This window comes from Dermochelys coriacea, chromosome 1 (assembly GCF_009764565.3).
Source record: "Dermochelys coriacea isolate rDerCor1 chromosome 1, rDerCor1.pri.v4, whole genome shotgun sequence".
Lineage (NCBI taxonomy): Eukaryota > Metazoa > Chordata > Testudines > Dermochelyidae > Dermochelys > Dermochelys coriacea.
Window position 1 is genome coordinate 159,509,768 of NC_050068.2, and position 25,250 is coordinate 159,535,017.

General features: G+C 38.8%; 1 protein-coding gene across 1 annotated transcript in view; it reads left to right on the top strand.

Annotated features, from left to right (window-relative positions):
• Positions 1 to 25,250, top strand: part of DSCAM (DS cell adhesion molecule) — a 636,299-nt gene that overhangs the window by 94,394 nt on the left and 516,655 nt on the right.

Here is a 25,250-nt window from a genome sequence, read left to right on the forward strand (position 1 = left end):
ACATGTAGCTCTGATGCATCCTCGTGATTAGGTGTGACTTGAAGCTTTGAGACAGCTCTGGCTTTTTTTAGCTTCCTCCCAGGGGAATTAACATGTATTTTTATTTTATTCCAGACACGAAATCAGAATTTCTTGGCATTGTGGCATAGTGTTGACTTGATGTTTTTTAAAAAGAAATTCGGTTTGCCATAGAATTTTTTTGTTTTGGGAGTCATAATCTATTTGTTGGGTTGTGATTGTTTTCTAGTGGTGAAGTTAGTTATGGAGTAAAAGAAATCTTGAGTTACATTTATTTTGGTTGTTTTAAATGGTATGTGCTATTGACTCCTATATTTCAATAATATTTATGTACCAGGTATGCCTATAGACAATATTTGGAAGCTTTCACAGTGTGAAAGCTTATATACTATCCACAGACATAATATAATATCTTTGATGTATTCCAAATATATTTATGCATATATTGAAGTTAAACTGTATGTTTATAAAAAGAACTATCTGCACTGCTGTGTATACAGAAAAATTACTTTGCTGTTGGAAAACTGCAAACTGTCATGCAAATAATTGAATTATCTAGTTAGGGCCCACAATACACCTACAGTATGTACTGAAAGTATGTATAGATGCAGCAAAGATCCCTTTTTTTAAAAAAAAAAAGCATCCCATTAACCTGATTTAACCTCCCAAACTGGGGTCTAGGAGTAAAATCCTGGACCCATTGAAGTCAATGGTGGGAGCCCTACCATTGACTTCAGGGGAGCCTGGATTTCACTGTAGCAATTCAACATTTTCTAGCTAATAGTATGTAAGAAATCCATAGAACAACATATGCTGTATATAGACTGTATTGTATGGAAAGTGCATGTTGCTGTACTACAACTGAAATGTGTATTATGCAGATAAACATTAACATCTGTTATTATATGCTCAAGTAAATGATGTACATGCACAGGATGTGAAAATACAGCTGTTGAGTATTGCAGCAAGGGGACAATAATCAGAGCTAAATGTCAGTGCATTGTATATTAAGAATATGTTTATACTATGCTACAGTATATGCTGAAATGAGTTAAAGATTGTAAATTCCTCCACTAGGTTAACCATCCTCTGTTTTGGATAAATGTGGTGCTGACAGAAATGGAATTCTTTGTTTCTATATACCTTGTATTCTAAACTTGGCTTCCTGTCTCTGGCAAATCTATTGTTTAAATGGTTTTGTCGCTTCTTAGATATTTTTGGGACAATATGAAAATTGACTCGTTTGGTACAGAAATGTAGTATTTTTAAGTGACCAGTCACCTTGTCCACTGATATCAGTATAGTTTTTAAGTGCACTAAATCCACTTTAGTCTTTTTTTACATTGTCCCATGTGGGCTGTGATCCAACGATCTGATCTTCATGGGTAGAAACCTGCACCCGTGCAGACCCCCCTTGAACACAAGGACCTGCCTCCACAGATCCATTTATAGTAGTTGGGATTTCGGGATCGCAGATACAGTACAGCAGTTGACATGATGATGTGATTTGTGGTCAGGCATTAAAAAAAAGGATTGAGCCATTAACTGTTACAAATATCTTTTTTATTATTATTGTAACCTGTTAAAATAATATATAATACAATTAAAATAACCAAACATATAATTACATGGGTTTCTGTTTAATTTCTCTTAATCTTAAAATAGTCTATTAAATTAGATAATTTAATATTAAAAGTTCCTTCATTCTCCATTATCAATTCAGAACATCTTGAAAAATTACCCCAACATGACTTGTCTCCTCACAGCCTGATTCCTACCCTGTTGGAACACCACCACATCTTTGGATGGCTCAGTTTTGCTCATAATTCTGAAGTCTAGAATACAATATATGTTTCTGCAGCTTCTTCCCTACTATTGTAGAGGGAAATGCTGCTCCTCTGGAAGCCACAATGGCTACATAGTACATAGAAACAGTCTACCTAGTTAGTCAAGCCTCTGGTTTCAACATCTGTCCTTCTAGTGGCTGAAAAATGATTAGGGGTATGGAATGGCTTCCATATGAGGAGCGATTAATAAGACTGGGACTTTTCAATTTAGAAAAGAGACAACTAAGGGAAGATATGATAGAGGTCTATAAAATCGTGACTGGTGTGGAGAAAGTAAATAAGGAAGTGTTATTTACTCCTTCTCATAACACAAAAGCTAGGGAGCACCCAATGAAATTAATAAGCAGCAGGTTTAAAACAAACAAAAGGAAGTCTTTTTTCACACAATGCATAGTCAACCTGTGGAACTCCTTGCCAGAAGATGTTGTGAAGGCCAAGACTATAACAGGGTTCAAAAGAGAACTAGATAAGTTCATGGAGGATAGGTCCATGAATGGCTATTAGTCAGGATGGGCAGGGATGGTGTCCCTGGCCTCTGTTTGCCAGAAGCTGGGAATGGGTGACGGGGGATGGATCACTTGATGACCTGTTCTGTTCATTCCCCCAGGGGCATCTGGCATTGGCCACTGTTGAAAGACAGGATACTGGGCTAGATAGACCTTTGGTCTGACCCAGTATGGCCATTCTTATGTAGGAACATAATAATGGTCCTTTACTGATCCACTGGACCTAAACATTTTTTCTCATAGGACTTTTTATTTTTTTAATTGTTGATGCTGCATCCATTAAAAATCATCTTCTCATCCCAAAGCATCTTTGTATACATGGAGAGCAGTACAGTATCACCATTCATTCCTCTCTGTGGCTTGTTCCTCCATTAAGTCCAGCCTGGTTATGTCCCTGGAAGAAACAAAGGGCGGAACTGCATTTCCATGAGCTGGATAGGGTGGATTGCCCTAATAAGTCATTACATCTGAAACTTATTTGTTTTAGAAACAGTACAGCAAGCCATTAAAAATGAAGCCTTAATACATTTATTATGGCCCTGATCCTACAATAGTATATCTGAAAAAAAAATTCATGTGCAGTGACAATGCAAGTAAAAATTATCCATTAAAACTGATGCTCTTTAAAAGGTGGTTTAGCGTATCTTGCCATATCATGTAAAATAATTTAGAAAATCTGATTCCTGAGGTGGTCACAGTACAAATTAAATATAAAGTCTATGTTTAATTACAGTTGTTCTGATGAATTCCTCGGTTCCAGTGTTAAAGGGAGGCAGGGAACATCAGTCCAGTTTAATTAGAATGATTGTAGGGTTTGCTGTTTACTATCACAGTACTTTAGCAGCAGTGCTAGCTTTTTAAAAAGTGGTGTCTTTTGTGAGACAATTGCCTCTATTTCTCTCCATGATCAATTCAACAATAATATTGCCATGAACTCAAATGGTGGATATGATTAACCTCAAAGTCTTGGATTCTCAGTGCTGATGAATAGGATGCTAAAACATAACAGGATTATTGATTTGTCTTCCACTAGTGATCAATATTTTGAGGGAAAATGTATCCTAACATTGGTATCAAATACGAGAACAACTTTCCCATGTGTCTCTGATCAACTTTTGTGAAGTGTTGATAAGAAATATGCAATAGTATGTTTTTGCATCTGACAATTTAATATTAGAACATTAGTGGCAGGATAGGATTAAAAGAGAAATGTGGCTGATTATCAGTGAGTAGCGGATTTCATCAGAAAGGAAAGTTAAAATGAGCAGAAAACACTACAAGGAATCTACTAGGGATGTATATTTACTGGAGATTATCACAGACTTTATTAGACAAAATGCCATGGAAACGAGGATAAAACTAAGTATACAATATGGTAAAAGAGAGAAAGTTGAAAATAAAATCTCCCATAAGGATTATCTGTTGAAGAACACACAAGTAAGACAGCAAGCGTAGACCCGTGGAGGGAAGTGTGAGACTTTCTAAAAAAGGTAAACAAGCCAACACACTAACAGGTGCTGCATGTTCTAGTTATAGAAGTGATTTTTGCTTAGTCTCTAAGGTGCCACAAGTCCTCCTTTTCTTTTTGCGGATACAGACTAACATGGCTGCTACTCTGAAACCTGTCACTTTGCTTTTGAATTAGTTACACTTGCATACAATCCTTTCAGATATAATCTAGAGTAAATGTTTCAGATACTTAAATATATGGAGTCCCCATCCTGAATTTTAGAATAAAGGGACGTGCAAATGAGCCACAATCCTTGTTTCAGATGCTGCACTATTACACAGTATGTTAGGTGTCTTTTTTTCTATGTCAAACCAGCTCTCCACTTGCTTGCTTGCTTGCTTGCTTGCTTTTAAAAGCATTGCTGCTCATTATATGTACCAAAATCTAGTTTTTTAGAAGAAAACTTAGAAAATATGTCTTAGCTCAGACAGTAGGAGCCTTGTTGGTTTTATAATAATGCAACATGCTAGACATCTCTCACTTTATAATCTATTGGCTAGATTCTGCTTTTGGTTGTGCATAAGGAGGTCCCACTGAAGTTATCTGAGAGCAGAAAGCTGTCCATAGGAACTCAAGTGTGTAATAAAGATGTAATGCACAGGACTGCTGGTAACTAATAATGAGGTTAACAAGAGCTGCATGGACCCTCCTGCATAAATTCCCCAATTTTTCCTGTCCAATAACAAACCTTGAAAGGATCTGAGTTGTGTGAAAAATATGACGCCTTAAAAAAGGTAGAAAAAAGAGACAGTATTCATTGTGCATGATGGGGATTTAATTAGCAGTGAAAGAATAGCAGCTTTGAATGAAAGGTATAGAACTATGAAAGGTAAACAAGTCTCTGAAGGGCTTTGATTGACATGAGGATGACAGCTGTTGAGTCTTTGAGCCTCTGCACTTTCCATGGGCCATAAATTAGACACAGCGAAACAAGGCTTAAGAATGTGTCACTGATGCACAATGACCTGCATTTAATGTAATGAATTGCATAATTTATACCGTATTCTTTAAGTCTTAACTTTAGAAGGCTCCAAGGGTTCTTGGATCTCTTTCCACCACGAGTTCTATGAATTGCAGTGATTGATGTTCAGCTGTCCTGTTTGCCAGTAGTTACCACATAGTAGTATCTAAGAGACAGAACTAAAGTTTTCACCTGTACTTATATCTGGAGATTATGGCAGCATCTCAAAGTCCTTGGGGAGAAAAATTTTCTCCTTAATAGTGAGTGCTCTGCATGGCTAAAATGGGTTAAATTTTCTAATTAATATTATGCATGAATGTAGATAATTTTCTATATAAATTATAGTCCTTTAGAAATATTGTCTGTGGTCCCACATACAAAGATGAGATCCAGATTTGAATGCATCCAAAATTCTCTCTAACAATCAACAGCCATATAACATCATTTCAAATGCTCTAGCTCTAAAATTTTTCATTGTCCAAGTTGAACAGAATAAAAATCTAAATTGCTAGACCTGATGGTGACAGTAAAAGAAGTTTAAGCATATGTTGAGTTTTTGAATAATCTAATGTAATATCAATAATGCAACTAAGGAATTAAAATACTCCTTTTAAATTGTAATACTACATAGAAAAATGCCACAGGCAGGTGTCTCCTCCTTTTTTTCAGGGAATGATTTTGAGAGTTGCTGAGCACCTGCAACTTCAATTGATTGCTGGTGATGTTAATAGGAAGTACAGACGCTCAGCATTTTTCAGGATTGGACTTTAAGTTTGCTGCAGCAATGTGTTTTCCAAGCTTCTTGCAGACTTGTAGAGCTCACTCATCTCTAAAACTGATATTGCTTCTTAGCTTTCTCTTTCAACAAAAAGAACAGGAGTACTTGTGGCACCTTAGAGACTAACACATTTATTTGAGCATAAGCTTTCGTGAGCTATTGGTCACTTCATCGGATGCATTCAGTGGAAAACACAGTGGGGAGATTTTATATACACAGAGAATGTGAAACAATGTGTGTTACCATACATACATAAGAGTGATCAGGTAAGGTGAGCCATTACCAGCGGGGGGGAGGGAGGGGGAAACTCATACAGATACAGACAGACATCATCTTTCAACAAAGTTATTTTCCTAAGGAACCATTAGGGAAGAGTAACTTACTGCATTATTTAAGAAATGCCTGGTTATTGCATTTGCAACTTTTTCTACATTTTGTAGTAGAGTTTAAAGAGGGGAGTACCACATGATAGAAATTAGAGATAGGAAGGATCTATTAGGTTTTGTATACCTCTCCTGCCAATGCAAGTTTGTGTTTATGTTCTCCTGTGACAGCTTGAGTCAGCTAAAACTGAACTACGTAAATGTTGTTTCCCCCATTTATGGGAGAATCTTCCACTGACTGATGTACAGTATCTATTCCATCTATATTTTCCATTACATTGTATCAGAGTCTGATCATCTGAGAACCATGCTAAACTGTGGGTGGGGGAGGATATGTCTAGATACGAGTGTGTCAATAGCATTAGACACAGGGAGGAATAATGTCTCACCAGACTTTCCTCTCCTTTGTCCATAAGTTGGCTATGGTGTTCATAAGGAAGCCTTGGAATTTAACTGGATCTGTTAGTCTTTGAGGACAGACCGTGATGACTAAGGTTTCCTGTTTGTGAATTTGGATTATGATGTCTGATTGAAGGGGTTAGTGATCCAATCAAGATAGAGAGGAACTTCCGTCTCCTATATCCACTTTTAGATTAGGGTGTGAGCAATTACATGTGTTGGTCAAGCGATTCATGATCTATAGGTGCATAGAAAATTTTGGACCATTGTATCAGATGTGTCATCTCTATAGGCCTGAAATTTCCTAGGGCAATGAATTTTTGGGACTCTTCCACAGTGTCTCTCAGCTTCTCTGTGAAAACCTTCGTGATCTGGAGGTCAGTTGTATGGCATGACTTTTAACTTGGATTTTGTTGACTTGCAAATAAGGGATACACTTTAAATATTCTGATTTTTTTTCCCAGGGAAGATTCTTCTTCTTTAGGAGTGAGACAGTGTTGTGTTTCTGTGCATTCTGGGCCTGGTCTAAAGTTCACTGGAGTCAATGTGAGTCTCTCTGTTTACTTCAGCAAAAACAACGAGGAGTCCTTGTGGCACCTTAGAGACTAACAAATTTATTTGAGCATAAGTTTTGAAAGCTTATGCCCAAATAAATTTCTTAGTCTCTAAGGTGCCACAAGGACTCCTCGTTGTTTTTGCTGATACAGACTAACCACTCTGAAATCTGTTTTACAGCAATGGATTTTGGTTCTGGCCCTCTGACAGGGTGATGTTTGTAGGGATGCTATGGGGTAGCACCAGATCCACAGTCATCTAATCGTGTTTTGATAATGTAGACAAAGGGAAAGAGGGTTCATTGGCTTTAAGGTCACGGATAGTGAATGTTTTTTTGCTGTCGAGCTAGCATTGCAGAGCATATGTGCAAGAGTTGAGTTGGGAGCAGAGTTCTGTTTTTGTGTTTCTTAGAGTGGCTACAGATGGAGTGGACATAAGTAGCACAGTTATTTTCTTTCTGGATAATAGTTGACCTTTCAGACTTTACACCCCCAGCCCCTTCATCCTTTTAGTATTAGGAAAGTGGATGGATGCCTGTGGGAGGTTGGAGCAGGGAGCAAGGGATATATCAGAAAGGGATGTATCAAAAATCCAGGGAGCAGAAATCTGCCCCACCTTTGGTTACTTTTTTGTACTACAGTAAGTGGAAAGGACATAGCTAGTGAAGGTACTGTAGATATGTCAGTACTGAAGAGTGCCTAGGAAGCAAGTGGCATTTTTTATTATTTATTTTTCTTTTTCCTTCATTTAAAACTCTTCCCTCTTTCTTCCACAGCCTTTTTTTTTCCTTTTAAAGGTGAGGAGCATAGGAGTATTGACAGGATTCAAACCTCTCTAGGGGAAGGATCTTGCACAAAAAGGGGGGAAGAAGAGGTGGCATGGGTACCTTGGAGAGGAGAAGGGGCACTGCCCTTCCTTCCTTCCTTCCTCAAGTGGGAAAGGAGAAATAGTGAGGAGCTTCTTCCTGGGTCAGGTCTTCAAATATTAGGAAGCTTTTCCTGACACTCAGTCTCTTTCTAATTTAATCCCATTCCTCCTGGTTACAACCACTCTCCCTTTATTGTATCACCATCCTTGGAATATTAATAGACAATTGCACGCCACACTCCCTAGTCATTATAGCCTCATCAAATATAAATATATAAATAATAATTAGTTTTTCCAAATGACTGAGTCCTTTCAGTCCTTAATCAATTTTATTTCTCTTCAGGTTCTCCTTCCAGTTTTGTCCACACCTTTCTGGTACTGAAGGTCCCAGAAAGTAGCACCATGTTCTAGGGCCTGACCTGTGCCACAAAGAAAGGTGCTTTCACCTTCTCATACTATTGCATGATGATTCTAATATATGGCCTATGGCAATGCTGCAGTATAGTATATATGGGAGAACCCTTCCTGGAGCTCAGCACAGGCCTGGTGGCCTGTTGCACAAAACATCCATGTTACAAGACGTAAGTGCCAAACTATATTGGTTTTTGGTTTTGATTTTTTTGGGCTGTCTTATTATTTTGTACACTAATGTTTAATTTGATATCCACAGTCAGGAATTGCTACTTTCAGCAATGTTTCTCTCTCTCACTGGAAATATCTATGCATTGGATTATTTTCCCCCAGACATACCTGAGTTTATCTGTATTTTTCCAGGTTAAATCATATATTATTGCCTGCCAGATTATTCTTGCAATTCTGTCTCCCATTATATCTATCCTCTTTCTGGAGTTCATAACACTGCCAAATATTCTGCACTCTTAATTAACATGATATTTACCCCTCCCCCCCACTGGATCTTTATTAAAGATATCAATTAAGATAGAATGGTCTATTAAACTTCACAGTCGCTCATTGGACTCCTTTCCTGTACCAGACACAGTGAATTTTATTACTGCTCTTTATTTACAATTCCTCAGATAGTTTTTGATCCATATGACTTTGCTTATGTGTTCAAGGCATTGTCCAAGCCTTTAACTTGTGCATGTGAGATACTGTCCAAGCCTATAATTTGTGCATGGGCTCTACTCATTCAAGCCCCAAACCCATGATGTGTAATACAGATGCAGACTGGTTGTTCATCTGTGTGGATCTAGCCCTAACTTTGCAATTCTTTCAAAAATAGTGATCATAGCATTATTTTTTTTTAAATCTCATGCTGTTAGCTGCTTATGGATCTTGTTACCCTCCTAGATATTTACATATTTTTATATATACTGGTGAATAGATACTGAGCATCCTCTGGGTTATCAAGATGATTCCAAAAAAATTCTGAAACTGACCTGAGAAAAACATTCTGTGATCACTGTTGGATTTGATATGAAGGGATGAAATTGATGTATCAGCTCATTCATTTTAATGAAAGCATGCCTTGCTACTCAGAACCGATTACGCCATAAAGCTGTTGTCCTATAAAAATTTGATTTTTATTTTTAAATAATTTTAATGGATAATACCAAGGTTTATTTTTCAATATTTTTTCCTATTTTTATTTATTTATTTAAATGTTCATAATAGTGGGAAATTATTGGGAGCAGGTGTCAGGTGACAATAATTATGTAATGACAGTAAACATTGAGTTTCAAAAAGTTAAAACTTTATAACCATTAAAACATAAATTGTCAACATCATATGTCAAAATATACAAAGTAAATATCCTTAAGTCAAACTCTTAAGTTCTCAAACACTTTTTTTCTTTCTTTGCCTATCTGTAAATTTCTGTTATCATTGGTGGAAATATATATGTGTTGATTTATAAGTGTATGGTGAAATTGGCATTTACTGATAAATATCTTATCCTTCCAAGTTTATATATTTGTGGTTTAGCTGTGATTTCAAAATGGTAAAATGTAGAAACATTCACTAGCAATGATGTCTGACCTGTATTTTATTTTGATATGGAGTGAATTCATAACAATTGACATTGATTAAGCTTGAAAAATAGTATTTTCTGGTGAAGTTTTTTGACCAGTCTAACTGGTTGAAGTAAAATAACCCCATTAATGGGTGTAGTACTGTTGCCATGAATAAACCTTTAAATGTTCAGAGGTTCAGACAGACAGACACCAAAATTCAGATGCTTATACTGATCCATCCATCCCTCTTGAGAGTCAAAATTGAACTGAAAAGATCACTAGAAAATCAGTTCTGTTGAGATATATAGTACCTTCTGATTTCACTCTGGCTAAAAATATCGTAAGAACAGCTTTTCTTCTGTTTCTTCACTTTGGTCTCCAAAATGCAGTGATATAGATATAGATGATATAGATATAGATATAATTTGGTCAGTCTAAGTTTTAGATGATCAGTTATTACTTAGGAATACAGGTTGTGTTAAAACTAGTGGTCTGTGCAACATTTACATGAACTACATATTCCTAATTTTCTGGGGGAAGCACTATCCTCTTGCTTTATGATAATTGATCTTCCCATATATACACAATAACAGTTAAAACTTTTTCGCTGTCCCAAATTTTCTTTGCTTTTTCCAGTGATTTGTTAGAAGAATTGAATCTATTGGCTTTCTTGTAGGGGAAACTCTAAACAACTATTTTAATACAAAGAAATGCATTATACTTTCAGTATATTTCTCAGCTTTTTTAGGCTACTGGTTCTTTAGTTCATATCTGCCCAGTTAGAAACAAAGGGTGTTTGTTTTTATCATGCACTGAAATCCTATTTATGTTGAAGTAGTAAAAATGTTTACTCCAGGCCACGGAGACCAACATAATGCCATACTTTCAACTGACAGAATAGTGTGATCCACACAGACCTGTCAACAAAAGCTGGTCAGCAGGATTGTGCAAGGAAAAAAAAATCAATAAATCTTTGAATTAATCATGCAGCTGCCAGAGAGAATTATGAGTGCATGAAATGAAGTATGTAGGTATATATCTATGGCAACTATTTTTTTTTCTATCTCAGTTCAGTCTTTCTTCCTGTGCTTATCTGTTTTTTTCTATTTTAACGGCCCTGTGTCTATTCCAATATGTCCCTCTAACATTCAGAATCCATTTAAAACCAACTAATCAAATTCAGTTCTCAGAAAAATGTGTATTAACGTTCTCTGTTCTGCCATTTTTCTCCATCTGAATTTTATGCAAATTGATATAATTAATACAAGAATTTTAGCTTGATATAAAGCGAAGATTTTTCCATCTCGTGCAGTGAATTGGACTGAAAAAAACCTGATGCTTGATTGCACAGAAGAGTTAAAAATTCATATCTGCACTGCTGATGTCTCAGGTGAGCCACTGTCCTCATGTCTAATTGAGTGCTTCTGCAGCAGTGCAGTGGGGTATGAGCTTTGACCTCTCAGGAGAAAAAAATCTACACCTGTGCATGAATGCCAGCCCAACTTCCCCATCTGAGTAGGCTGTTCTGAATAGTATATCACAGGCAATCACAATCAGTCACCTTGATTTCTAAATGTGTGTGTTTGAGCCTTGGCTTCCAAATCTGGATTACTGTCAGAAGCAACCATGGGGAATTTAAAAAAATAAAAATAATAAAAATAAAATTGGGGTGGAGGGCCACTGTGGAGAGTAGGTTGATGCTAGTGAAATGTATGAACTGATTGAAACTAATTATGAATTAATATTAATCTTTTCAATAGATCTTTGTGGTTTAGATTATAAACTTTAGTTTAATCAGATTTTTTTTAAAGGATGTATCCTTAATTACACTGCAGTGGTTTTTCTAGAGAAAGATATATGGAATGATCCATCTAAAAACTTAAGCTTTACTACTGCCCTGGTTTTGAGTCTGGTAACATGGACAGTTGATAAGATTAATGCTCTGGGGTCTTTAATCCTACTGTCAGCCTGCTTTGAGGAAGAGACTCTCCCACCTCCCCACTCCACACACGACAAATATCTACATCTGAAAAATATAGCATGTACAACCAGTAGGACATTGTCTCTGGCTCTGTGCCTAGAGATCAAATCTGGCTAAATTCCATTTGGGGAATGGCCCAGCACTTTATGTTCACGCTCATTGTACATTCAAATTAATTTTCCTCTTTTATCCATGGGCTTTCTTTTCAAATAGATGGTGATACTCATAAATTCCCTGAGAACGATCACCCTGCTACTTGTGGAAGGTCAGAGCAACTCAGTTCAGGGGTTACCAGTTTCAGCAGAGAAAACAAAGTTGACTTACAGCATTTTTCTTTCTGATCATATTCGTTGTGGAAAAAATAAATTCCTTCTAAACATTTGTTTCCAAAAGGAGGACACCACATTACAGACACACTCTGAGAAAGGTATTCAGAGTCAGGGAATAAGTTGAATTTGGAACGAAAAAAATCTCTTTGGAACTTGTCATTTTTGTGTGTGTTTTTTTAAAACACCTTGGTATTTATATAAATAATAAAATGTAGGGGTTTATTTAAAGGGACACAATATAAAAATCACATTTCTATGCTTTGTTTTTCTACACTGCTAAAAGTAACCCTCAAAGCAGTCGTTGAGAGATAATAGTGGAAAAAATATTTTTCTTTATTTTTATACTGTTTACTTTGACCATTTATGCATTCTGTGTAAGTCAGGCAACACAGAAGAAAGAGAACCATTTATCTGAAAATAGAAAATCTGCTGTGCGTTTTTATTTTTATTACAATAATTTGACTGAATGAATTGGTGCCATGTGCAAAATGACTTTTATCTCCTGTTTTTAAAAAATTTGTTAGATTTCATGTGATGGCAGTCCTTTAAATGTAAAAAATAGTATGTGCATTTTAAAAAAAGGATTAAACTATGTAAAATACTATTCAATGCAAAAAAGAAGACATTGTCCTTACAAATGAAATAACTTGCCTTGAAGCAAATTTCTCATTTAAAACAAACTATCTGTGTGAAGTCTTACATCTGTATATTCAGCCGCCTTATAATTTTTATATGTGCATGCAGCATGACTTTTTATTGCAATTCATTTATCTGAAGTCTCATTCAACTTTCTCAGTACTCCTCCTGCAATAAAAAAGCATAAGCAATTAATGGAGTGAGGGAGAGGTTGGAAAAAAGAATATAGTGAAACACCAAGGAATGTATCAAAGACTAAATACACTTGCACCATGTTATATTTAAATATGGAATGCAAGGCTGGGAACACAGGTGAAGTAAGAGGTTTTGTGAGCTTCATGGCCTTTTTTTCCCCAAACATTTTTGGTTTCATAAACATATTAGTGTTTCATAAATTTTTCTGTTCCTGAAAATAACCCCATGCTGATATTTAACAACATTCAGTGAAAAAACCCAACCATTTCTATCCAAGTGGAAATTATATGCCTTGCCAAAAAGCAACTTTAGAACTTTGCAACAGAAACAAAAAAGAATAGAAAGTGTCAGATAGTACAACCAAAGGTGCAACAAATACTCAGCATTTGGTGGAAAATAGAAAGATCTCCCCTAAATGTCCTAGTGGAACAAATATGTACATTCTCTGGTGCTTTGCTAATTTTTAAAAGGATTTTAAAAAATTCTCTACTACTTTTGCCTACCCTGTTTTTCATATCCATTATAACTTTGTTACTGAAATAGCATTATTAATAGTAATACTTTGCAGTTCAGTAGGGCCTTCCATCCAAGAATCTTAAGGTACTTTGGGCCAGATTTTCAAAAATGCTTAAGGAACTTAGGAACACAAGTCCTGATGAAAATCAGTTGAAAATCTCTCTTTGACAAATATTAAGGCTCTGTGAGGTATTAGTATTATTATCTTCATTTTACGTATGGAGAAATTGAGACCCAAAGCGGTTTATTGAAATGCCCTAGTTCTGAGACTCTGTGGCAAAACTGGGAACAGAAATTGGGTCTCCTGATGTGTAGTCCTCGGTTTTGAGCCTTCATTTTCATATATTTCTTTATAAGTACTGGATTAGCAGAAGAAAAGTTTCACATCCTATACATTTTCTCAGTTAATTTCCCCATCACCTTCAACAAACACATGAAAAAAATCAGAACTGAGAGAACAATGGCCACAGTTTTGTGGTGAGAATGCCTCTGCTTTGTCTTGTGTAGACCTAATCCTACATGCTCTCTGTGATTTGGATTGCCATTGCCAGAACTCCCTTGACTTGGATTGGAGTTCCCTGTGTGGAAGACTTAGAATATCAAGCTTGCTAAAAGAAATGCAATGGGAAATCATTGCTGATAAATATAGTCAGTAAAAATCAAATAAAACTGTTTGCCCTTTGCTGCTTCATTTTATTCAGATGTATTTTCTTACTGTGTGTGATATTGCCTAGTAATAAATCACTACAAGGAAGCAGTATGAACAAGTATTAAAAATGCCCTAAATATGTCAGAAAAAAATGAAGATTCTCTGTCTGTTTTAATCACTGAAAATGAATTGCATTTAAAAATGGAGACTTCTTTCCTTTCTTCTTTGTGACTCATGTCCTTTACAAATGACATGCACTGCTGAAGTACAAGTCTCATTCTAATCTCTCCAGTTAATACCTTATCTGACTCATGTGTGGAAGTCAAATGGCTTAGCTGGAGTTTTCTACTGTACTGTTAATTTCCCACATTCTTCCCCAGACTCTTGTATGGAGAAAGGAATACTAAATATTTCAGTTCAATTAAGTTAACATGTTGTATGTTAACAAATTCCTTCAGAACATTTGTGCAGACTATTGTATTTTCTCCTGAATTAAAACTGTTAGAGCTGAGATGATTTGTATGTAGCAGTTTAACTATGCCATTCATCCAAGCTGCTCCTCTTAAATGAAATCAATGCCATTTTTGCATTCCTAATCGGAACCTATTTAGTTAAATACACAGGCATTTTTCACCTTCGTTCTGATTGCAGGAGCATAAGATTCTCAAATTGCTGAGTTGCAAGTAGGTATTGGCTTCAACCCAGTGTATTAATGAGGAACACTGAAGTATATGGTCATATCTGCATGCCCTGCTTGTTTCGTTAAGACTGCTTTGTTGTCCTACAGTACCACATCCAAGATTCATGCAACTGAGGTTTGAGGGACGTTTTAAAATTTATCGTTAACACCATTATCTCCACATTACAATTAATATATGGGTACTTTTTATAGAGATCTATCAACATTTCTGTTCAGAAATATTGTTGGGAGTTTATAAGACAACCATAAAATGATTTTTGGACTGAACTTGGTCTTGTAGGTGCAACATTATTTTAATGACAATCTATTGGGCCATTTTAGATTTATTGCTTTTAAAACCAGCAGGTGTGAGAATTGCACAACTAGTTTAGAAAGAAAATGTGGCTGTACGCTGTATGGCTCAAGAGAGTGAGTGAGGGTCCAAAAGACCAGGACAGAACCGAGCACTGGGTTAATCTGGCTTTGGAAGCGGCCTCGGAATGAGACATGTGGCAATAAATGCAGACATACCAGTGAATCTAAAACAATGAAAAATGTTCCAACGAGACAACCCCAATACCCTCAAAGGAAAGTAATGGAATTTCATCTTTGGGTACCATGGCTTGCCACCACAGGGCTGCTGTCCCTCCAGTGCCCTGTTTAATATCACAATGGAAGTTATTGGAAATGGGGAGGAAGGTCATTGGACTGGTATGCAGGCCTCAGAATAACCATCTGCTTCTGAAGTTTGATCCAAATATGTTCACCATATTTCAAGGCCCAAAGAGAAGAGAGATATCATTTAGTCCAAAAATGGGGAAACAACTTTGCAAATAACTTCCAAATGTTGAAGTTGTTTCTGGTTTTCTGGGTTTGAAATGGAACATTTTTTCACTTCATTGAAAATTTTTACAATTTTTTGGAAAAGTTTTTAAAGTTTTGAAAGTTCATTTTTTTTTCTCTTCCTCCCTTTTTATTTCCCTTTTTGACACTGAATGTAACAAAATGAATGGGGCAACCTTAAGCACAATTCATTTATTCTGCTCCATTCAGTAACAAAAGAGGTTTTGGGAGGGGGAGGGAGGAGAGAAGAAAAATACACCAACATTCAGTTTTGATGGAAAAAGCAGGATATATTATAATATTGTAAAAAGAAAAGGAGTACTTGTGGCACCTTAGAGACGAACAAATTTATTAGAGCATAAACTTTCGTGAGCTACAGCTCACTTCATCGGATGCATTTGGTGGAAAAAACAGAGGAGAGATTTATATACACACACACAGAGAACATGAAACAATGGGTTTATCATACACACTGTAAGGAGAGTGATCACTTAAGATAAGCCATCACCAGCAGCAGGGGGAGGGAAAGGAGGAAAAGCCTTTCATGGTGACAAGCAAGGTAGGCTAATTCCAGCAGTTAACAAGAATATCAGAGGAACAGTGGGGGGCGGGGTGGGAGGGAGAAATACCATGGGGAAATAGTTTTACTTTGTGTAATGACTCATCCATTCCCAGTCTCTATTCAAGCCTAAGTTAATTGTATCCAGTTTGCAAATTAATTCCAATTCAGCAGTCTCTCGTTGGAGTCTGTTTTTGAAGCTTTTTTGTTGAAGTATAGCCACTCTTAGGTCTGTGATCAAGTGACCAGAGAGATTGAAGTGTTCTCCAACTGGTTTTTGAATGTTATAATTCTTGACGTCTGATTTGTGTCCATTCATTCTTTTACGTAGAGACTGTCCAGTTTGGCCAATGTACATGGCAGAGGGGCATTGCTGGCACATGATGGCATATATCACATTGGTAGATGCGCAGGTGAACGAGCCTCTGATAGTGTGGCTGATGTGATTAGGCCCTATGATGGTATCCCCTGAATAGATATGTGGACAGAGTTGGCAACGGGCTTTGTTGCAAGGATAGGTTCCTGGGTTAGTGGTTCTGTTGTGTGGTGTGTGGTTGCTGGTGAGTATTTGCTTCAGATTGGGGGGCTGTCTGTAAGCAAGGACTGGTCTGTCTCCCAAGATCTGTGAGAGTGATGGGTCGTCCTTCAGGATAGGTTGTAGATCCTTGATGATGCGTTGGAGAGGTTTTAGTTGGGGGCTGAAGGTGATGGCTAGTGGCGTTCTGTTGTTTTCTTTGTTGGGCCTGTCCTGTAGTAGGTGACTTCTGGGTACTCTTCTGGCTCTGTCAATCTGTTTCTTCACTTCAGCAGGTGGGTATTGTAGTTGTAGGAATGCATGAGGAACTGCCCCTCCACCCCCACGAACATGATACAGTTCTGTGGTGACCTAGAATCCTATTTTCGACATCTCAGACTCAAGGAATATTTCCAACACACCTCTGACCAACATATTAACCCACAGAGACCTTCCTGCCAACACTACAAAAAGAAGGATTCTGGGTGGACTCCTCCTGAAGGTCGAAACAGCAGCCTGGATTTCTACATAGACTGCTTCCGCCGACGTTGAAATTGTGGAAAAGCAGCATCGCTTACCCCGTAACCTCAGCCATGCAGAAAACAGTGCCATCCACAGCCTCAGAAACAACTCTGACATCATAATCAAAAAGGCTGACAAAGGAGGTGCTGTCGTCATCATGAATAGGTCGGAGTATGAACAAGAGGCTACTAGGCAGCTCTCCAACACCACTTTCTACAAGCCATTACCCTCTGATCCCACTGAGAGTTACCAAAAGAAACTACAGCATTTGCTCAAGAAACTCCCTGAAAAAGCACAAGAACAAATCCGCACAGACACACCCCTAGAACCGCGAACTGGGGTATTCTATCTGCTACCCAAGATCCATAAACCTGGAAATCCTGGACGCCCCATCATCTCAGGCATTGGCACCCTGACAGCAGGATTGTCTGGCTATGTAGACTCCCTCCTCAGGTCCTTCGTTACAAGCACTCCCAGCTATCTTCGAGACACCACTGACTTCCTGAGGAAACTACAGTCCATTGGTGATCTTCTTAAAAACACCATCCTAGCCACTATGGATGTAGAAGCCCTCTACACCAACATTCCACACAAAGATGGACTACAAGCCGTCAGGAACAGTATCCCCGATACTGTCACGGCTAACCTGGTGGCTGAACTTTGTGACTTTGTCCTGACCCATAACTATTTCACATTTGGTGACAACGTATACCTTCAAATCAGCGGCACTGCGATGGGTACCCACATGGCCCCACAGTATGCCAACATTTTTATGGCTGACTTAGAACAACGCTTCCTCAGCTCTCGTCCCCTAATGCCCCTACTCTATTTGCGCTACATTGATGACATCTTCATCATCTGGACCCATGGAAAAGAAGCTCTTGAGGAATTCCACCATGATTTCAACAATTTCCATCCCACCATCAACCTCAGCCTGGACCAGTCCACACAAGAGATCCACTTCCTGGACACTACGGTGCTAATAAGCGATGGTCACATAAACACCACCCTATATCGGAAACCTACTGACCGCTATTCCTACCTACATGCCTCTAGCTTTCATCCAGATCATACCACTCGATCCATTATCTACAGCCAAGCGCTACGATATAACCGCATTTGCTCCAACCCCTCAGACAGAGACAAACACCTACAAGATCTCTATCATGCATTCCTACAGCTACAGTACCCACCTGCTGAAGTGAAGAAACAGATTGACAGAGCCAGAAGAGTACCCAGAAGTCACCTACTCCAGGACAGGCCCAACAAAGAAAACAACAGAACGCCACTAGCCATCACCTTCAGCCCCCAACTAAAACCTCTCCAACGCATCATCAAGGATCTACAACCTATCCTGAAGGACGACCCATCACTCTCACAGATCTTGGGAGACAGACCAGTCCTTGCTTACAGACAGCCCCCCAATCTGAAGCAAATACTCACCAGCAACCACACACCACACAACAGAACCACTAACCCAGGAACCTATCCTTGCAACAAAGCCCGTTGCCAACTCTGTCCACATATCTATTCAGGGGATACCATCATAGGGCCTAATCACATCAGCCACACTATCAGAGGCTCGTTCACCTGCGCATCTACCAATGTGATATATGCCATCATGTGCCAGCAATGCCCCTCTGCCATGTACATTGGCCAAACTGGACAGTCTCTACGTAAAAGAATGAATGGACACAAATCAGATGTCAAGAATTATAACATTCAAAAACCAGTTGGAGAACACTTCAATCTCTCTGGTCACTCGATCACAGACCTAAGAGTGGCTATACTTCAACAAAAAAGCTTCAAAAACAGACTCCAACGAGAGACTGCTGAATTGGAATTAATTTGCAAACTGGATACAATTAACTTAGGCTTGAATAGAGACTGGGAATGGATGAGTCATTACACAAAGTAAAACTATTTCCCCATGGTATTTCTCCCTCCCACCCTACCCCCCACTGTTCCTCTGATATTCTTGTTAACTGCTGGAATTAGCCTACCTTGCTTGTCACCATGAAAGGTTTTCCTCCTTTCCCCCCCGCTGCTGCTGGTGATGGCTTATCTTAAGTGATCACTCTCTTTACAGTGTGTATGATAAACCCATTGTTTCATGTTCTCTGTGTGTGTGTATATAAATCTCTCCTCTGTTTTTTCTACCAAATGCATCCGATGAAGTGAGCTGTAGCTCACGAAAGCTTATGCTCTAATCAATTTGTTAGTCTCTAAGGTGCCACAAGTACTCCTTTTCTTTTTGCGAATACAGACTAACACGGCTGCTACTCTGAAACCTGTCATTATAATATTGTGTGTGTGTGTGTGTGTTTGTGTGTGTAAATAAAAGATCAACTTTACATGAAAGTTTCTTTTTTCATTCAAAAAGTTTTTTTATACCTCCCCCCCGCCCCAGTTTCAAACCAAAATGTTTGACCAATTCTGGAACATATTAATCCAATAGAGCCACAGGCCCTGTGCCTATACTTACAGTAAGCTTAGCTTCCATTATACATGATAGGACTGGGGCCTGATTGGACTGACAATAGAACAAATTGTTTGGAGTGTTGTTGTAGTTGTGTTGCTCCCAGGATATTAGAGAGACCAGGTGAGTGGGGTAATACCTTTTACTAGACCAACTTTTGTTAGTGAATGAGACAAGCTTTTGAGCTACACCGATCTCGGTAGAAGAGCTCTGTGTAGCTCAAAGGGTTGTCTCTTTCAGCAACAGAAGATAACCCATTAGTGAGCCTGACATTGGAAGCACTCCTATGTAAAACACAAAGGACTAAAATATGAAAGCCAATGCAGGCACATACAAAATGCATAGAAATGCCTTGAGAGGGGCTTTGAAAATGTGGCCTAAAGGTTATACAGTGCAGTCTAAGCACAGGATGTAGCTACAGTGTAATTTCTGGTAGTGACTTGTTGTATGACCTTGGGCAAATCATGTAACCCCTCAGTTTTTCAGGGTATAAAATGAAATTACACTACTTATTGAACTACCACATGTGAGTGTTGGGAAGATTAACTTTAAAGTATGTGTAAAGTCTAATATAAGTGATAAATATCATTAACAGTATGCTGCAGTATAGCAATATTAGATCTCTTCTAATTTCTATATGTAATTATCTTATTTTCCCCTAGTTTTCAAAGTGGAATCTTTAAGGAAGGAATAAAGAGATGCTGAAATGCTTCACTGTGGCATTTTATTATCCTTTGAGCCATTGAAAGATGCTTACAATTTATCATAACAATGTTTTCAGGTTTTTAAAAATTCAATATTTCACACAGTCAAGGATTTATCTACTTTGAACTTCAAGGCTTTCTATGTTTTAAAATAATTTAATAGCCACTTGATTAATTATAGATGAAATGCAAAAGTTTGGATATTCTCATGAGTTTTCCAACCCTTTAGGTAATAACTCCCACCCACCTAGGCCTAGCTCTTCACCACGTACACTCTCAACAAACACACTCTAACCCTAATAGGGTGTCAGTACCTCCAGATTCTCTAACTAGTAAAAGAAGCCACAAAAGGTGTGCATGGGAGTTGTGTTCTTGCAGCCTTCTCCCATGAGGGTCATCACTACCACCACCTCCCTGATAGGCTGGGGGGTGCACACTTCGAGAACTTCACAGCTCAGGGCAAATGGACCCCTCAGGAGGCAGATCCTCCATATTAGAGCTCATAGTGATTCGTTACGTTGGCCAGCATTTCCTACTCCACATCAGGGGCCATCTGATCAGAATAATGTTGGCTACCAGAGCAGCAATATATTATATCCATCAACAAGGAGAAGCCAGATCCTAGCCCTGATGCACTGAATTTGTAAAACTATGGAACTGGTGTGTATTACACCGCAAATCGATCTCAGTGGTTTATCCACCAGGATTTACTCCCTCAGCAGGCCTTTCCGCCTTTAGATACTGGCATAGAGACTGCACTTATAATGTTCGAGGATGATCTCAAGCTGGAAGGGGTTACAAGTGCTTTCAAGGATAGGGTTAAAATTCAAAATGATCAAACTAGAAAAATGGTCTGAAGTAAATAGGATGGAATTCATTAAGGACAAATGCAAAGTACTCCACTTAGGCAGGAACAATTAGTTGCACACATACAAAATGGGAAATGGACTGCCTAAGAAAGAGTACTGTGGAAAGGGATCAGGGGGTCATCGTTAAGGCTGTGAGTTTGTCATGGAAGTCACGGATTCTGTGACTTTCCAGGACCTCCATAACTTCTGCAGCAGGTGCTATGCCTGGCCCAGGAGCCACCTGAGCAACTCAGGCAGCCCCTGGGCCAGTTGCACTGGCTGCCGCTGGGGCAGTCTCAGGCCACTGCTCTCCCCCCAACAGCAGCAGGAGTTTGGGTGTGGGAAGGGGCAAGAGGTTGGGGTGCGGGATGTGGTGAGGTGGGCTCTTGGCAGTTCCTAGCTTCCCGGAAGTGCCAACATCCTCCTTGCTCAGCTCCTAGGCAGAGGCATGGCTAGGTCGCTCTGCGCGCTGCTTCTGCCCTCAGGCACCTCCCCCACAGGTCCCATTGGGCACAGTTCCCAGCCAATGGGAGCTGCTGAGCTGGCACTTGGGGTATAGGCAGTGCACAGAGCTGCCTGGCCATGCCTCTGACTAAGAGATGAGCGAGGTGGATGTTGCCATTTCCAGGGAGGCGAGGAGCTGGGGTGGGAGTGTGCCAGCCCCTATCCTCTCCCAGCACCAGCGGGGGTCCCAGGATATATGCTGCCACCCTTGTCCCCCTGGATCTGCCCCCAGCAAGAACCCCCAGGCCACCCCCCTGAGCACCCGCAGCACCCCCGGGCACCCCTCCACCCCGCCATTTTGGCAGGGGTATATAGTTGAAGTCATGGACCGGTCATGGGCCTGTTTACTACCCATGACTTGTCCATGACTTTTACTAAAATTACCCATGACTAGAACATAGCCTTAGTCATAGTGGACCACAAGCTAAATATGAATCAACAGTGTAACACTTGGAAAAAAAGCAAACATCATTCTGGAATGCATTAGCAGGACTGTTGTAAGTACAACATGAGAAGTAATTCTTCTGCTCTACTCTGCGCTGATTAGGCCTCAACTGGAATATTGTGTCCAATTCTGGAGACCACATTTCAGGAAAGATGTGGTCAAATTGGAGAAAGTCCAGGGACGAGCAACAAAAATGATTAAAGATATAGAAAATATGACCTATGAGGGAAGATTGAAAAAAGTAGGTGTGCTTAGTCTGGCGAAGAGAAGACTGAGAGGGGACATGATGGTAGTTTTCAAGCACATAAATTGTTACAAAGAGGAAGGAGAAAAATTGTTCTCCTTAACCTCTAATGACAGGACAAGAAGCAATGGTCTTAAATTGCAGTAAGGGCAGTCAGGGTAGTTAAGCATTGAAATAAATTGCCTAGGGAGATTTTGGAATCTCCATCATTGGATATTTTTAAGACCAGGTTAGACAAACACTTGTCTAGGATGGTCTAGATCAGTAGTTCTCAAACTTTTGCATTGGTGATCCCTTTCACACAGCAAACGTCTCAGTGCGACCCCCTCTTCTAAATTAAAAACACATTTTTTATATTTAATAATATTATAAATGCTGCAGGCGAATTTTTGGTCTGCATTTTCTCCCATTGTTTCTAATTTTTCATGGTAGCCAGCTGCCATTGCGCAGTTAGTGGTTCTTGGCAGCTCATTTAAAGGCGACCTCCAAAAGAAGGAAAAATTATGTGTGTATGTGTTGCTGTACGGTATATGAACAACCACCGAGGGTTTTTTTTATTAGAAATTTAGGACTTGGCCATCGTTGAGATTTCTGTGGTAACTGAAGAACCAGTGATATTATTGTATTACAAACTATAAAGGAGTGAAACATCAGCAAAGAGAGAAGGGATAGTTAGTCAGACTCTCTAAAATTCTTGGTTTTGTTAACATTTTTAAATTCTGATGCCTGATGACACTAGAGAGAGGAGGTTTTCGTTAAGATTCAACATCCTAAACTCCTTTAATTAAGGTGTTATAAATTTCAAATATATATCTAAAACCTGGAACAAATCTTTTAGGAAAAGCAGAGTGGAGCAATAATGATACTGATACTTGGAAAGGTATAAAAAGAGAAGAAAAAATGATTTTAGAAAAAACAGCAACCAAAAATTGAAATTTTTTTTCTATAAAGAAGCCAAAAGGAGCACAATCCTATTTTTTAAAAATATCACATTATAGGTCACAAAGAGTAACCATAAATTCTGCCAGAGAATCTCAAACTGGTCCTTCAAATGGAATTTTTCTTCACTGAGGCATCCAGTCACTTTACTGAGAAGCAGGACTCCTGAGATCCCTTCCATTCCAATAGTACCCAACTGACCAGCTTTTAGTAACATTTTTTTTGGAAGCACTAAGTTCAAAGACTCTGTTCTTTCTTTCTCTGGACTCATTGGGCAGCACCATAGTTGGAGAGGTACCTTTGATCTACATTAGACTGAAATCCAGTAAGCTGCGGTACTGATCATTTGGAAATACTCATGCCTTTTATTTTACCCTTCAGAATATCTGCTTTGTGTATCCATCTGAGATTCAGTCAAGAATTGCTCTTCTGGGCATATATTTTAACACTACTTAAAGCAAGACTTTTTTTCTGTAGAGATGTTGTGCTGTTAGAGCCAAGATGAAACACCTTCATTGAGCCATCTCCCTGCATATGACTGGTTGATGGTCAGTCAATACTAAAGTTTTGTCTTCACTGCTAAAAAGGGTGCATTTTTACTTTGGGGGTAAATAGCTCCCATGAGAAATTTAGAGGTAAAGACACAGCGAAGACCAGGCACTTTCAGGAGTGTAGCAATGTCTCAGAAGGCTGAGTGCAAGAATAGTGGGTCACCTTCCCAATTCTGACACCTAACATTTTCCTTGTCCTTAACATCTTGGAAAATCAGAACATACCCATCTCATCCATAATTACCCAACCATAATGTGTGGTCTATGTCTATGTAGTTTTTCAAGCTATCTACACAAAGAAAAGTTCTGTTTACACATTTATACAAAATGCTCACTAGCTGTGATATAATGCTACATTTTGTAAAGCAGGAGTCCTGCAGAAATTATCTGAAGTTGGCAATTCTGTTACAGGTGAGAGAGTCTCCGAAATCTATCTTGTGTGTGACATCATCACAAGATAAAGCACCCGTATTTGAAACTTAACTAACATTCTACCAGTAAATGTTTATCTAATTGAAAATCTGAACAACAGCACTTATGAGACCTCACCATTAGTAATAAATACACCTATCATAACACAGAACATGTGTACCTCAGTTTTTATGTGCCAAACTTAAAGCTAAGTAGCAAGGCACAGCCAAAGCACACATGTAGCTAGTCAAAAAATCCAAGGGCTTGAGTCATCATTGTGTTACTCTAGTTTCAAGTTGGTGCAACTCTACTGGAACTAAATGAATGGAGTTATACTGTGTAAAAGGGAAGTAATGTAATGGGGAATCAAGCCCCAAATATTTATATGTGAACCCACAGTTTTGCCCATGGAAAAACTTGTACTTTGAGCACAAACAACATTTGCTTGCATAGAATCATAGAATCATAGAATATCAGGGTTGGAAGGGACCCCAGAAGGTCATCTAGTCCAACCCCCTGCTCAAAGCAGGACCAAGTCCCAGTTAAATCATCCCAGCCAGGGCTTTGTCAAGCCTGACCTTAAAAACCTCTAAGGAAGGAGATTCTACCACCTCCCTAGGTAACGCATTCCAGTGTTTCACCACCCTCTTAGTGAAAAAGTTTTTCCTAATATCCAATCTAAACCTCCCCCATTGCAACTTGAGACCATTACTCCTCGTTCTGTCATCTGCTACCATTGAGAACAGTCTAGAGCCATCCTCTTTGAAACCCCCTTTCAGGTAGTTGAAAGCAGCTATCAAATCCCCCCTCATTCTTCTCTTCTGCAGACTAAACAATCCCAGCTCCCTCAGCCTCTCCTCATAAGTCATGTGCTCTAGACCCCTAATCATTTTTGTTGCCCTTCG